Below are 15,976 nucleotides of genomic sequence, written 5' to 3'. Positions count from 1 at the left end.
GGCCAGACACCACGCACCCATCGCACACCAAACACGCATCCTTTACGACTTTAGCAATATGGCGGCTTGAATCTGCGCACCCACCGAGATGGGTACATGATAGGTGTGCGACTTTACTTTTTCCTGAAAAGATATATATATATATATGTTTTAGAACACAAAAGACATTACATAATTCTGAAAAAAACAATTACTAATTAAACGACATTATAATTCCAAAATATTACCCCCAAAAAATTTAATTTATAGAAAAAATGAAAGGTTTTATAAATATTAAACTTACAAATTAGCAATTAAAAAACCTTTAAAATTCACTGAAAAAAACCCAGGTTTCAGGGACGTTATAGTTAGAAATTTTCATTAAAAAAACCTTAGAAATTCACTGAAAAAACCATAGGTTTCTTTTTTTTTTATCATAAAGACATTATCACATCTTTTACATTCAATTAACAACAAGAAAAAACAAACAAAAAAAACCCCATCCAGTTCATATGCCTTCTAAGATTAAACATATCTACCCGATCCCTGAAAGTGCCTTTTTTTCCATCCATGTTATAAGAGGTTCCCATATACTCTCGCCTTTCCTCCTGGCCCTTACCCCTTTACACTTATACAAAGCAATTTCCTGGCGGCCGAGATATAATAGCTTATAAAGCCATTGGGAATATATAGTTGGCTCACTATCCTTCCAGACTGTGGCAATCAGTAAGCGTGCTATTACCATTGTTAAAAACACAAAATCCCTCTCCCTCAAGCTTAAATTTAGTCGAGCATCAAAACCTAGAAGCATCACTGTTGGGGTAATTTTAATCTCTTTGTTTAGTACCTGAAACCGGAATTTTTCGATACCCTCTTTTAACAGGTTCAGCTTTTCACATGAAAAAAACATGTGTATGCTATCCGCCGGGCCCACCTGACATCTTGGGCATTTATTGTTTTGCCTCGTCCCCCACCCAAATAATTTAGCCGGCGTATAATAAAGATCATATACAGTTTTATATTGCTGGGCTTTGAGGTTGGCTGCTATAAGTACTTTGTTCCCAATCTCTAATGCCATAACTATATCTATTTCCCGTTCCTCAAGCTTACAAGCCCATTTAGATTCTATTTTGCCTATATCATCTGGTGTTTTTGCTATTAGTTCCTGATAAAAATCCTTAATCTTACTGTCTGGGTTTTTCATCATTTTCAGTATAGGGATTGGGTACATATTGATAAGGCCTATAGAAAGCCCTCCAATTCGATTTTGAATTTGTAAATATTTAAAACAGGAGTTTTTATGTATACCAAATTTTTGGACTATTTCTAGGAAAGATTTCCTTTCCCTGTTTGAATATAAATCTGCCAGTAGTATAACCCCCGCCTGTTCCCATTTCTTAGCCATTCCATCATACACTGCTAAAGTCAAAAAATCAGAATGCCAGAGTGAAGTGTATTTGTTATACCTGCTAATTCGACAGTTTTTTCCCACTTTTTTCCAAATTTTTAACACCATCTGGATGCATTTATATCGAGGATTTTTATATATTGGGTCTGTTTTCCGTTGCAGCAATCCCATGGCATCATTGCCCACAGCCAATTGGTATATAGTGGGTATTTGAGATCGCTCCCCCTCATCCAGAAAATGAAATAGTGTTCTAAGTTGTTGCATGGCCGTAGCCCAATAATACAACTGAACACTAGGGGCTCCCCACCCTCCCCGGTCTCTAGGTAGCGTCAGGTATTTGTAGGCTCGGCGTACCTTTCGATACCCCCAGACAAATTTAGAAAACGTTGTCTCAGTTCCGTGTATTTTAGTAGCAGTAAGCTCCAATGGAATTGCCCAAATAAGATACAAAATTTTAGGAAATATCTTCATCTTAATTACATTTATTCGACCAATGATTGTAAGATGTAAATTATTTATGCGTCTAAGGTCGTTATTTATTATTTGTAATACTGGGTCAATATTAATCGCCCAGAGTTCCTTAATATCTGCTGTAATTTTGACCCCTAAATACATTGCTGTCCTATCTACACGGTAATCTTGAAAGACGCACTTCGAGGAACAAATAATTTTAGTTTTGTTTAAAAGATACCCAGATTTCTCCCCAAATTCGGCTGCCATACTTTCAATATCTTTAATAGCAGCTCGAGGTTCGGCTTTAATGATCGCAATGTCGTCTGCGGATGCTATTTATTTTTTTACGGTCGCGCATCCTATCGCGTTGGGTGCACGATTTCTCTCGCGCAGGGTGCATGGTTCCTAACGCATTGGGAGCGTGAATCCAAGGAAAAAAAACTGAAATTTTTGGGAGATAAACATCAAGCTTAAGTGTTTTGTTCTTGAGTGGCTCTAAAAAGAGTCGTTGTGTTCATTGAGAGTTTTTTGGTACTTATAAGTAAGTACCTATACAGAGTGTAAAGTTGTTGAGGAAGACTCTGTTTCCTTCATCAGTAAAGTGTACTCAATCTCTCCTATACATCTCTTGCATATGAAAGCGCAGATTGTTATTGTAAATGGACCCCATTCTCTAGTCTCTGAGAAAAGCAGAAACAGATTTATTCACATGTTTCCTCGCTTTCTCAATCTGTGGACAAAAATGATTGGACAAGTTCCATTTCTGCCTTTGGCATATGTTAGAATACACAAAGGCAGTTTTGGGAAAAAGTTAAATCAATTCTGCAAAGGTGTCCTTCATAAGCATTTCCAGACCTACCCCAGTCAAAGTGCCTAGGTCATTGCCACCACAGTGCACTATTATGAGGTCAGGGTGTTGGAGATGCAGAAAGGATTTTATCAATGGCATCAATTGGTGCCACTTTAACCCTCTCTTTCCAATCCATTTAATGTCTACATTTGGCAAACCTAGGTCTTTTTGAATGCCTTTGTTTTCTGCATACCTTTGGCTCCAGAAAATATAGCTGTGTCCCACAATCCACACTCTAAGCATCTTGAAGAGAGGTGTGGATGCACTCAGATGGTCTCTGTAAATGAAATGGCAGTTTGAAAAGTAAGATTTTTCTAAAATGGTGGCTAAGATGCAGTTTTGAAAAAAGACGAGAAATAATTGTTTGTTTGACAACCTTCTACACTGAAAACTAGGGTGCATGTTTCTGTTTTTTAAATGGATGATTCTTACTTATCTTTGGAACAGTGCCCAACCTTTTTTGTGGTAATATAATCTTTGGGAGCATGGACACTGGACCATTAACTGGCTCCTTGGTCCCCCCCCTTTTTTTGATGGAATACTTGCACGGCAGTTTTGCCGAGGGACCGTTTATCTTTTCTTTCCCTTCTGTTTTCCATTTCCCTTCATACATGAGACCTATATATCCTCAAAATGTAAGGCTCCTAGACTTGGATATGAGTGATACTTTCTCCATGTAATGTGGGTTCAGTGGTGGAGGCCCCCCGTTCTTTTCATTCCTCTTATCTCTTTTTACTACCAACCTTTTTCTGTTGCAACAATACACAAGATGTAGTAATTTGATTATCCCAGATAAATATGTGGCATGGGCTATACTCCACTAACCATTATGGGTATGCCTACTGTGATCTACGTTGAGAGTTTAGTAGACGCAGCCATTAGGAGGACTTTACCTACCTTTTACGACCAGATCGCTTCACCCTGGCATTGACCGGTACACGTTTTATAAGCTGTGTTTTGACCGCATAGAGTGCCATTAATAATAAACCTCCACTCGGGACGCCCATGCTCAGGGGATTACTAGCCCCGGTTTGCGCATGCACAGTAAGGGCGCATTTGCACGCATGCGCTTTTGCAACTCTAAGCATGGCACGCCCCGGAAGTAGGATTTATCGAGGAACCTACGAGTTTAAAAGCTCCGTCCCGCTGCCTCCAATGTATTACTGGCTTGGCGGTTGGACGCGTAGGTATAAGAAGTACAGGCACCTGCTATCGACAGTGAGTACCCGATGACGATTGGGGATAAGGTCACGTAACCTATGTCTTTGGATGTGATGACAGCACCCCCTGTTCACTTGTGCTTACTTTTTGTCATGCCTTTATCTCAGCAACCTGACACGGTGCGGGCGTCTAATCGCCAACAGCCATTGAGGTGATTTGTGCTCATTTAGAGGTAAGCATACCTCAAGGGAATTTGTTTGTTGGATGTCTAGTAAAACTTTTCTGGGATCTCAACAAGTAGAGAAACCCCCCTTTTATAATGGAGTGTATATCACTACGAATAGGGAGACTCTCCGCTCGTCATACAAGAGGGTTTCCTTGTAATATTGACACACCACGATACACCTGCCTTGGTATCCTCCATGTTTTAAGTAAACAACAGACAAGGGAGTTATGTATCCCCACTTGGTCTCGTCCTTTTTCCTTTTTTCTTTGTATGACATTGGTATGTGGTGCACACGATTGTGGCACACTACGCTGCATTAAGCCAGTCTAATGCACGTCCTTTGTAACTGTATCCTCTTTTGTTTCTGTGTCCTAGGTTATGTTCAGGAGCAGTACAATTGGCCCGCCCTGACATATATTGTGGGTATTTATGTTTTAATTTTATATTCACGCACACACTCATGTGCATGTCACTACCTTTTGCACTTCTTTGGTCCTGATGAAGCGCCAACGACTTGAATAGCGACAGAGGCGCGAAACATGTTGACCGTTTTTAATGACACCGAGGTACAATGTGTCCTTGGGGACCATACTCTAATTTAGAGTTTTTTATTTTTGGCAGGAGGGTTACTACATCAATATAACCCCCAGCCATTTTTAATCCACTTTACACACATTCTAGCGACCCTCATTTAAAACCCACACCCCACACACCCTCATACACCATCCGGCATGCCTCAAAAGATCTCAGAGAAAGTGACCCTTCGGGGGGCCCGTTGGGAATTGCAGCGCCGGCCTGACGAGGAGCATAGCCCGATGATGAAGCATGACACCCCTCGGGGTGTGTGAGGGCATCAAGAGGCAAGACATGTGCTTTCCCCCTTGTGGTGGGTCTGTTTAACCTGGGACTCCCATCTTTTCTTTTTTGTCTTCTGTATAAGACATATGGGTCAATCTCTGGACCCTATCTTTGGAACAGTGCCCAACCTTTTTTGTGGTAATATAATCTTTGGGAGCATGGACACTGGACCATTAACTGGCTCCTTGGTCCCCCCCCTTTTTTTGATGTGATTCTTACTGGTTAACAAAAACTGATTGAAAGGAACATTATATATGATAAGCTGATATGTTGAAAAGTCAAGCACACTTACTGCTTTGATTAGCAACATTGTGTGCTGAACTTGTGACCTGTGCGCTCAGTTAAGTGTTCCATGACCTGTTTCTATGGTAACAGGCAGAAGGCAGATTGGGGGTAGGGTTCAAATTTATGTCATTTGGAAAGGGTTGAAATGTTTAACCAATAGAAATGTGTGTTAGCTTTTGAATTAATGTGGGAAGGAATGTGATTTGATTTTTACATGTATATGTGTGCAAAATGAGAGGGAAACTTTGCCATTCTTTGGTTTTGCTGACAGGTGCACAGTGCAGAGATTCTGTATAAGAAAATCTGGTGTATGACTGATATACTTCTTAATCTACAAAACAACTTGAAAGGTGAGTTATTTATTTGTGAGGGGATGTATGTGGTCTATTTTGATTTTAATCAGACTAATGTATTTCTCCCGCTAAAGTGCAGGGAGTACTTTTTTTTGTCTACAATCTTATTGACAGTGTGTGTGCATGTAGAAACCATTCTGTGATAAGCATTTGTGTTTTTCATGTGTTTGCAGACAGATAACTGTGCTGTTCTTATATTTTGGTAGAATTAGAAACCAGTCATTGTTTATGAATTTGGCAAAATGAGTCATGTTTCTACACTAAAATGTAGTACTCGTAGATTAAGAAATGTGTTTTGGTATAGTGCAAGGGATAGTGTTGTTTGTCTAGACTCACACAGTGAGTCTGTGTGCATTGAGGAAACATTTGAGAGGAACATTTTGGGACTAATGTGTAGTTGAAGATTTTCTGCAATGTGTGCAGTCACCTTACATCTTGTAGACTAGTAAATGCATTTTGTGCAAGGGATAGTTGGCTTTCTACAATCACACTGTGAGTCTGTGTGCATTTGGGTAAGCATTGTGAGAGAAGCATTTGGTAACATCGTGTATTTGCTGACAGATAACTGTTTTAAAACCTGTCATGTTGTCAAGTTTTAGTAGCATTAGAAGCCAGTCATTGCTTATGCATTCATAAAATGAGTCAGGCTTTGACACTAAAGTGCAGTACTGAAATATGTAGATTGTATGCAGTCCCCTTACCCCTTCCAGAGTAGTGAATGAGTTTTGGTAAACTCCTAGGATCGTGTTGCTTGTCTAGAATCACACTGTGAGTCTGTGTACATTTGGGTAAGGATTGTGAGAGAAGCATTTGGTAACATCGTGTATTTGCTGACAGATAACTGTTTTAATACCTGTCATGTTGTCAAGTTTTAGTAGCTTTAGAAGCCAGTCTTTGCTTATGCATTGATAAAATAAGTCAAGCTTTGACACTAAAGTGCAGTTCTGAAATATGTAGATTGTATGCAGTCCCCTTACCCCTTCCACAGTAGTGAATTAGTTTTGGTAAACTCCTAGGGATAGTGTTGCTTGTCTAGAATTACACTGTGAGTCTGTGTGCATTTGGGTAACCATTGTGAGAGAATCATTTGGTAACATCATGTATTTGCTGACAGATAACTGTTTTTAGTAGTATTAGAAGCCAGTCATTGCTTATGCATTGATAAAATGAGTCAGGCTTTGACAGTAAAGTGCAGTACTGAAATATGTAGATTGTGTGCAGTCCCCTTACTCCTTCCAGAGCAGTGAATGAGTTTTGCTAAAGTACAAGGGATAGTGTTGCTTGTCTAGAACCACACTGTGAGTCTGTGTGCATTTGGGTAACCATTATGAGAGAAGCATTTGGTAACATCATGTATTTGCTGATAGATAATTGTTTTTAAACCTGTCATGTTGTGAAGTTTTAGTAGTATTAGAAGCCAGTCATTGCTTATGCATTCATAAAATAAGTCAGGCTTTGACACTAAAGTGCAGTTCTGAAACATGTAGATTGTATGCAGTCCCCTTACCCCTTCCAGAGCAGTGAACGAGTTTTGGTAAACTCCTAGGATAGTGTTGCTTGTCTAGAATCACACTGTGAGTCTGTGTGCATTTGGGTAACCATTGTGAGAGAAGCATTTGGTAACATCATGTATTTGCTGACAGATAACTGTTTTTAAACCTGTCATGTTGTGAAGTTTTAATAGTATTAGAAGCCAGTCATTGCTTATGCATTGATAAAATGATTCAGGCTTTGACACTAAAGTGCAGTACTGAAATATTTAGATTGTGTGCAGTCCCCTTACTCCTTCCAGAGTAGTGAATGAGTTTCGGTAAAGTCCAAGGGATAGTGTTGCTTGTCTAGAACCACACTGTGAATCTTTGTGCATTTGGGAACCATTGTGAGAGAAGCATTTGGGTACTTCATATCTTTGCATACACATAACTGCTTAAAAACCTTTCCTGTTCTCAAGTTTTGGTAGAATTAGAAGCCAGTTATTGCTTATGTATTCACCCAGGATCTCTCCTTGCAATACTGTAAACATTCAGTTAATATCCAAGTAGTAGTAATGGAGTGAGGCAGGCCTCATCACATGGATTGATTCAAACGCCTATACACTATGTATGCAGTCCTTTAACCATCTACACACTTGTCTTTCACACCTTCAATTCCCCAGTCAATATCCATACACTTCCAGGAAACACCTTGTCACTGCCCGTGCACTACTCTACTGATCCATTCAGCACTATGTACTAATCCATTCACTGTGCAAAAACCCAACCACTTATAAATTCATCCAGGCACTGTCCTTGCAGTACTCTAATTATTCAGCAAGTACCCAAGTACTCATTCAGTGACCAGGCCTTAGCACATGGACTGCTTCAAACACCTATCCACTATGCAGGCAGTCCTCTAACCATTTACACACTTGTCTTTCATACCTGCAATTCCCCAGTCAGTATCCATACACTTCCAGCAAACATCCTGTCACTCCCCTTGCACTCCTCTAGTGACCCATTCAGCACCATGTACTAATCCATTGACTGCACCAAAACCCAACCACTTATAAATTCACCGAGGCCCTCCCCTTGTAGCACTCTAATGATTCAGTCAGTACCCAGGTGCTTATGTAGTGAACCCGGACTTAGCACATGGACTACTTCAAACGTCTATCCACTATGCATGCTTGCCTCTAATCACCTACACAATTGTCTATCACACCTTCAATTGCCCAGTCAGTATCTATATACTCCAATAAACACCCTGTCACTCCCCTTGCACACCTCCAGTGATTCATCCAGCACCATGTACTAATCTATTCACTGCGCCAAAACCCAAAAACTTAAAAGATTCATCCAGGCACTCTCCTTGCAGTACTCTAATGATTCAATCAGTACTCAGGTACTCATGCAGTGAACCAGGCCTTAGATAATGGACTGCTTCAAATGTCTGTCCAGGATGCATGCAGGCCTCTAACCATTTACACACTTGTCTTTCACACCTTCAATTGCCCAGTCAGTATCTATATACGCCAATAAACACCCTGTCACTCCACTTGTACACCTCCAGTGATTCATCCAGCACCATGTACTAATCTATTCACTGCGCCAAAACCCAAAAACTTAATTGATTCATTCAGGCACTCTCCTTGCAGTACTCTAATGATTCAGTCAGTACTCAGGTACTCATGCAGTGACCCAGGCCTTAGATAATGGACTGCTTCAAATGTCTGTCCAGGATGCATGCAGGCCTCTAACCACCTACACACTTGTCTTTCACACCTTCAATTGCCCAGTCAGTGTCTATATGCTCCAATAAACACCCTGTCACTCCACTTGCACACCTCCAGTTATTCATCCAGCACCATGTACTAATCTATTCACTGCGCCAAAACCCAAAAACTTAAATGATTCATTCAGGCACTCTCCTTGCAGTACTCAAATGATTCAGTCAGTACTCAGGTACTCATGCAGTGACCCAGGCCTTAGATAATGGACTGCTTCAAATGTATATCCAGTATGCATGCAGGCCTCTAACCACCTACACAATTGTCTTTCACACCTTCAATTGCCCAGTCAGTATCTATATACTCCAATAAACACCCTGTCACTCCCCTTGCACACCTCCAGTGATTCATCCTGCACCATGTACTAATCTATTCACTGCGCCAAAACCCAAAAACGTAAAAGATTCATCCAGGCACTCTCCTTGCAGTACTCTAATGATTCAGTCAGAACTCAGGTACTCATGCAGTGACCCAGGACTTAGATAATGGACTGCTTCAAATGTCTGTCCAGTATGCATGCAGGACTCTAACCACCTACACACTTGTCTTTCACACCTTTAATATCCCAGTCAGTATTTATACAGTTCCCGCAAACACCCTGTCACTCCCCTTACACTTCTCCAGTGACCCATTCAGCAGGATGTACTAATCCATTTACTACGCCAAAAGCCAAACACTTATAAATTCACCAAGGCACTCTCCTTGTAGTTCTCTAATGATTCAGTCAGTACCCATGTACTTATGTAGGGAACCCGGCTTTAGCACATGGACTACTTCAAATGTCTATCCACTATGCATGCAGGCCTCTAACCACCTACACAATTGTCTTTCACGCCTTTATTTGCCCACTCAGTATCTATATACTCCAATAAACACACTGTCACTCCCCTTGCACACCTCCAGTGACTCATTCAGCAGCATGTAATAATCTATTCACTGCACCAAAACCCAAAAACTTAAAAGATTCATCCAGGCACTCTCCTTGCAGTACTCTAATGATTCAGTCAGTACCCAGGTACTCATGCAGTGACCCACGCCTTAGCCCATAGAGTGCTTCATACATCTGTCCAGTATGCATGCAGGCCTCTAGTCACCTACACACTTGTCTTTCACTTCTTCAATTAACTAGTCAAGATCTATAAACTCCAGTAAACACTCTTTCAGTCCACTTGCACACCTCTACTGACTCATCTGGCACTATGTAGGAATCTATTCACTGCACCAAAACACCAAAACTTAAAAAGATTAACCCAGGCACTCTCCTTGCAGTAGTGTAATGATTCAGTCAGTACCCAGGTAATCATGCAGTGTCTGAGGTCTTAGCTCATCTACTGTTTAAACGTCTATCCACTATGCATGCAGGCCTCTAGTCACCTACACACTTGTCTTGCACTTCTTCAATTAACTAGTCAGTATCTATATATTTCAATAACCACCCTGTCACTCATCTTGCACTCCTCCAGTGACTGATCCAGTACCATGTACTAATCTATTCACTGCGCCAAAACCGAAAAACTTAAATGTTTCATCCTGGCAGTCTCCCAGCAGTATTTTAACGATTCAGTCAGTACGCAGGTACTCATGCAGTGAACCATGCATTACCATGTGGACTGCTTCAAAGGTCTATCCAGTATGCATGTAGGCTTCTAACCTACTATACACTTGTCTTTAACAGCTTGAATTCCCCAGTCAGTATCCATGTACTTCCAGCAAACACCCTGTCACTCCCCTTGCACTCTTCCAGTGACTTAGTCAGCACCATGTAGTAATGCATTCACTGTGCCAAAACTGAAACACTTATAAATTCACCCAGGCACTCTTCTTGCAATAGTCTAATCATTCATTCAGTACCTAAGTACTAATGGAGTGAAGCAGGCCTTAGCACATGGATTGATTCAAACGTCTGTCCAGTATGCATGCAGGCCTCTAGTCACCTTCACACTTGTCTTTCACTTCTTCAATTAACTCGTCAGTATCTATAAACTCCAGTAAACACTCTTTCAGTCCACTTGCACACCTCTATTGACTCATCTGGCACTATGTAGTAATCTATTCACTGCACCAAAACACAAAAACTTAAAAAGATTAACCCAGGCACTCTCCTTGCAGTAGTGTAATGATTCGGTCAGTACCCAGGTAATCATGCAGTGTCTGAGGTCTTAGCTCATGGACTGTTTAAACGTCTATCCACTATGCATGCAGGCCTCTAGTCACCTACACACTTGTCTTTCACTTCTTCAATTAACTAGTCAGTATCTATATACTTCAATAAACACCCTGTCACTCATCTTGCACTCCTCCAGTGACTGATCCAGTACCATGTACTAATCTATTCACTGCGCCAAAACCGAAAAACTTAAAAGTTTTACCCAGGCACTCTCCTAGCAGTAGTCTAATGATTCAGTCAGTTCCCAGGTACTCATGTAGTGAACCATGCATTACCACATGGACTGCTTCAAATGTCTATCCAGTATGCATGCAGTCTTCTAACCTACTATACACTTGTCTTTAACAGCTTGAACTCCCCAGTCAGTATCCATGTACTTCCAGCAAACACCCTGTCACTCCCCTTGCACTCTTCCAGTGACTTATTCAGCACCATGTAGTAATGCATTCACTGCGCCAAAACTGAAACACTTATAAATTCACCCAGGCACGCTTCTTGCAATAGTCTAATCATTCTGTCAGTACCTAAGTACTAATGGAGTGAGGCAGGCCTTAGCACATGGATTGATTCAAACGTATTTCCACTATGCATGGAGGCCTCTAAGTACCAACACAATTGTCTTTCAGACCTTCAATTTCCCAGTCAGTATCTATATACTCCAATAAACACTCTGTCACTTCAATTGCACACCTTCACTGACTCATTTGGCACTAAGTACTAATCTATTCACTGCGCCAAAACCCAAAAACTTAAACAGATTCACCCAGTCACTCTGTTTGTAGTACTCTAATGATTCAGTCAGTACTCAGGTAGTTTTGCAGTGATCCAAGTGTTAATCCATGGACTGTTTCAAACGTCTATCCACTATGCACGCAGGTCTCTAGCCACCAACACACTTGTCTTTCACACCTTCAATACCCCAGACAGTATTCATACAGTTCCCGCAAACACCCTGTCACTTCCCTTATACTTCTTCAGTGACTTATTCAGCACCATGTACTAATGTATTTACTGCGCCAAAAAACAAATACTTATAAATTCATCCTGGCACTCTCCTTGCAATACTCAAAACATTCAGTCAGTATCCAAGTACTATTGGACTGAGACAGGCCTTAACATATGGATTGATTCAAACACGTATCCACTATGCATGTAGGTCTCTAATCACCTACACACTTGTCTTTCACACCATCAATATCCCAGTCAGTATCCATACACTTCTAGCAAACACCCTGTCACTCACCCAGTGTCTCTCCTTATAGTACTGTAATCATTCAGTCAGTAAGCATGTAGTCTTTGAGTGAGGCAGGGTTTAGGGCATGAACTGCTTCAAAGTAGTATGCACTATGCATGTAGTGTTTTAGCCATCGTCACACTTGTGATTCTCGGCTATAGTTTCTTAGTCAGTATTTATATAAAATGTGTTTGTAAAGTAATAGAAAAGTATAAATGTTAAAGTTATTAACATACATTTATTTGTGATTATTTTTTACAGATACTGTTTTTCACCATTAAAATAGAGAAATCATGCCAGAAAAAAAAGAAAAAGAAAAGAACAGAGAAAGGAGAGTTACTTGAAGAAAAATCAACCCCAAGTATTGAATGAACAACATAATGTGGCTAAAATGAAAAATTATTCTGGTAAGATCACAAAGCAATTTACTAAAAATATTTGTAGGACCAAACGGAATGTACAGAATGCTGAAACCTCTGAGAATGCTTCAACTAGAAAAAAAATTCAAAATAATAGGAAAAGCAAAAAAGCAAATGGTCAGTCAAAGGAGACAAAGTGTGGTAAAAGAAGGGAAAATCAATATAAGGAAATATGCCAAATAATATTTTACAAGAGAGTAGTATATAATTTGCTGAAAGATGTGAAGAAATATAAAAAGGGAGCTCTATTTTATTAAAAGAAGAAGCATATTGAAACCATTGTTGAAAAGGCTTTTGAAGTAAAAAGGAATCTATTCATTTTAGTATTGAACAGAATTCGATCACTAGATAAACCAATCCATTTAATGAAGGGAAAAAGTAGGAGGAAAAGAGTAATTAATAGAACACATTTTTGTGATTTTTTTGGGGAGAATGGAAACACAGTTCCAGTTCAGAGCCTTTCTTTAATGAAGAGAGTTATTTACAGAGCAATAAATTATTGTATGCAGTTGACACCAGTGATCGAGGTTATGAGGTTAGAGATGGTTGTCCAATTGACAAAGAGAAAATGGTTGAAAGAAATGCAGAAGAAGTGATAGCTGATGAAGTTCTAGGGAGACGTCCTAAACACCCTGTGTACACTTGGGATTGCAGTGGTATTTGTATTGTACGACAAGAATCTATTGATAAATTATGTAGTTTCTTACGAGCATATAGTAAAAAAAGTGTTAAACAAAAGATTAAGGTGTTGCAAGGACTAGACCCTTGCAGAGTGAGAAAAAATACTGGTTTGCAAGGTCATTCTCTGGCTTGTCTTTCTAGGAAAGTTTGTCAAAGTGTTTTCACCATTTCAGGATGTTGGCATTGGCAGTACATCATACTCAAATGCGTAATTTAGTGAGAAGATTGTATTATGCAAAAAGTCCAGCACTCAAGTTAAATGAGTTGAACAGTACTCTTTTGCGTGGGTCAGTATCAGATGTGGAGAAGGTTTGTGATGATATTGAGTTTTGTTACTTTGGTCCTCAGCAAGAGAGTGCAGAAACTGACACAGTAGTAGAAAAAAATGTTGAAGACAATGTAGAACCCGTGATTACAAAAAATGTTGAAGATCAAATCACAAAGTTTAGGTAATTTCAGGTGAAAGACCAAATGTTTCTTGTATTTGTTGTCGGCGAAGTCACTATAAAAATCTGACTAGGAATGTCAATCTGTATTTAAAAAGTGAAATAGAAGATAATGATAAGTGGAAGGAATTTGCAACTTATTTGTTGGTAGAGGATTGTTTTGATTTGGGATCTGAGCAGCGTATTTGCAAATATTGTTATAACATATTATATGAGAATAAAATGCCTGCTAGAGCTGTTCATAATAATCTAGAGTTGGTTGCTATTCCTCCAGAGCTGATAGATTTAAATATGTATGAGTCTATTCTCATTCAATGTGTGCACCCGTTTCAGGCTATTGTTCATATGGAGCCTAAAACAGGTAAATTACCTCCATCAGAGTTACAAAGAGGATTGAAAGGAAGAGTTGTGTATTTACCGTTACATTTAAAGAAAAACATTGAAACTATTGGTGTAGACCATGCAGAAAATGAACCACTAGTCATTCTAGTTAATGGTGTTCCTACTAAGAATAAGAACATCTGGCAAGAGTTAGTGGATGTTAGAAAAATGAAAAAGGCATCATTGTATCTGTTAAAAAATAATGAGTACTATAGAAATGTGTTTGTAGGAGAAGAAGAAATAGATTTAGCAGAAGATACTGAAACATTAAGTGGACAAATTGAAAAAGTGGACATGTCCAGATGTGAAGAAATCTATGAACATTACAGTGTACATCCACTTCATTCCAAAGAGGTGATGGGGAATACGATTGAGTTATTCCAAATGAAAAAAGCAAGAGGAAGTCCCATGAGTGTATGAGAAGAGAGCTTGGAAGCTCGTTGTTTCCCGCAGTTGTTTCCAACAGGAAAAGGTGGACGATATGATGAACGTCCTGTGCAGATTCCTGAATCTGAATATCGGACAACAAAATTGTATGCAGAAGATCCAAGATTTCGACAATGTATCCCTTATATGTTTCATCTTCTGTTTGAAAGTGACTTGTCTGGACTTTCATATGCAGTAAATCACATTTTAAAAACTGGAATGCATCTACAAAATGTAACTGCAAAGGATTTTATGGATAAAGTGCATCAGAGAGATGATCATTTAGAATCTCAGTTGATTATTCTGATGGCATGTCAGCGTGGGACTAATGAATATTGGTACCGTCATCATGGAGAACTGAAATGTATGCTACGGAACTTGGGAACTCCGACATGGTTTGTTACACTAAGCTGTGCTGAGTATGCTTGGGATAATTTACTTGAATTTCTTCGAGAGGCAAATTCCAATATAAAAAATATTGAATACAAGACACCTGGAGAATTGTGCTCTTTGGATCCTGTTAATGTATGCAGATATTTCAATCATAGATTTTAAGCTATGATGTCTTTCATCTGCAATAAAAAGAATCCTCCTCTTGGAGAAGTTGTGGATTTCTTTTGGAGAAAGGAGTATCAAGCAAGAGGTTCTCCTCATATACATATGTTGTTATGGATCAAGGGCGCCCCCAAATTTGGAACAGATTCAGATGAAACTGTTTTGTCTTTCATTGAAGATTATGCCACATGTGCCGTACCCAATAGCAGAGAAGATAAAAACTTAAAACAACAAGTCTTACGGTTCCAAAGTCATAGGTGTGGAAAATACTGTCGACGAAAGTACAAGTCAAAGGATAAGTTCTATACTAAAGGTCGTTTTGGATTTCCACGTCCTGTATTATCCAAAGGAAGAGTGAACAGATTTATGTGAGCTATGCGACATACCATCACAAGAAAGTCTCCAAAAAATACCTACAACTTAAGAAGAAGCGAAGAGTCAAAATACATAAATGACTACAATCCAGTTATTTTATCCATGTGGAATGCTAACATGGATATTCAGTATGTTGCGGACAATTCCATTGCTTTTGCTCGATATGTAACGTCCTACATTACTAAATCAGAAAAGACGGAATTGAAAGAAATGTGGAAAGAGATTTCTCACGAGAAGACTCTAAGTAAGAAATTATACAGTTTCAGTTTGAAGATGTTATTGCATCGTGAAATTGGAGCATATGAATGCTCAGATCGGTTTTCATCTGCAAGTCTATACTCCAAAAGTAGAAGAATCATTTGGGTGAGTCTACGTCTTGCAGCAATGCGAAATCGGGTACTGAAATCTGTTCAAGAAATTGAATATTTATCAGAAAAAGAACCAGAAAGTACAG

Source organism: Triturus cristatus, chromosome 11, assembly GCF_964204655.1.
Source record: "Triturus cristatus chromosome 11, aTriCri1.1, whole genome shotgun sequence".
Classification (NCBI taxonomy): domain Eukaryota; kingdom Metazoa; phylum Chordata; class Amphibia; order Caudata; family Salamandridae; genus Triturus; species Triturus cristatus.
Note: the sequence above shows the minus strand (reverse complement) of the source record.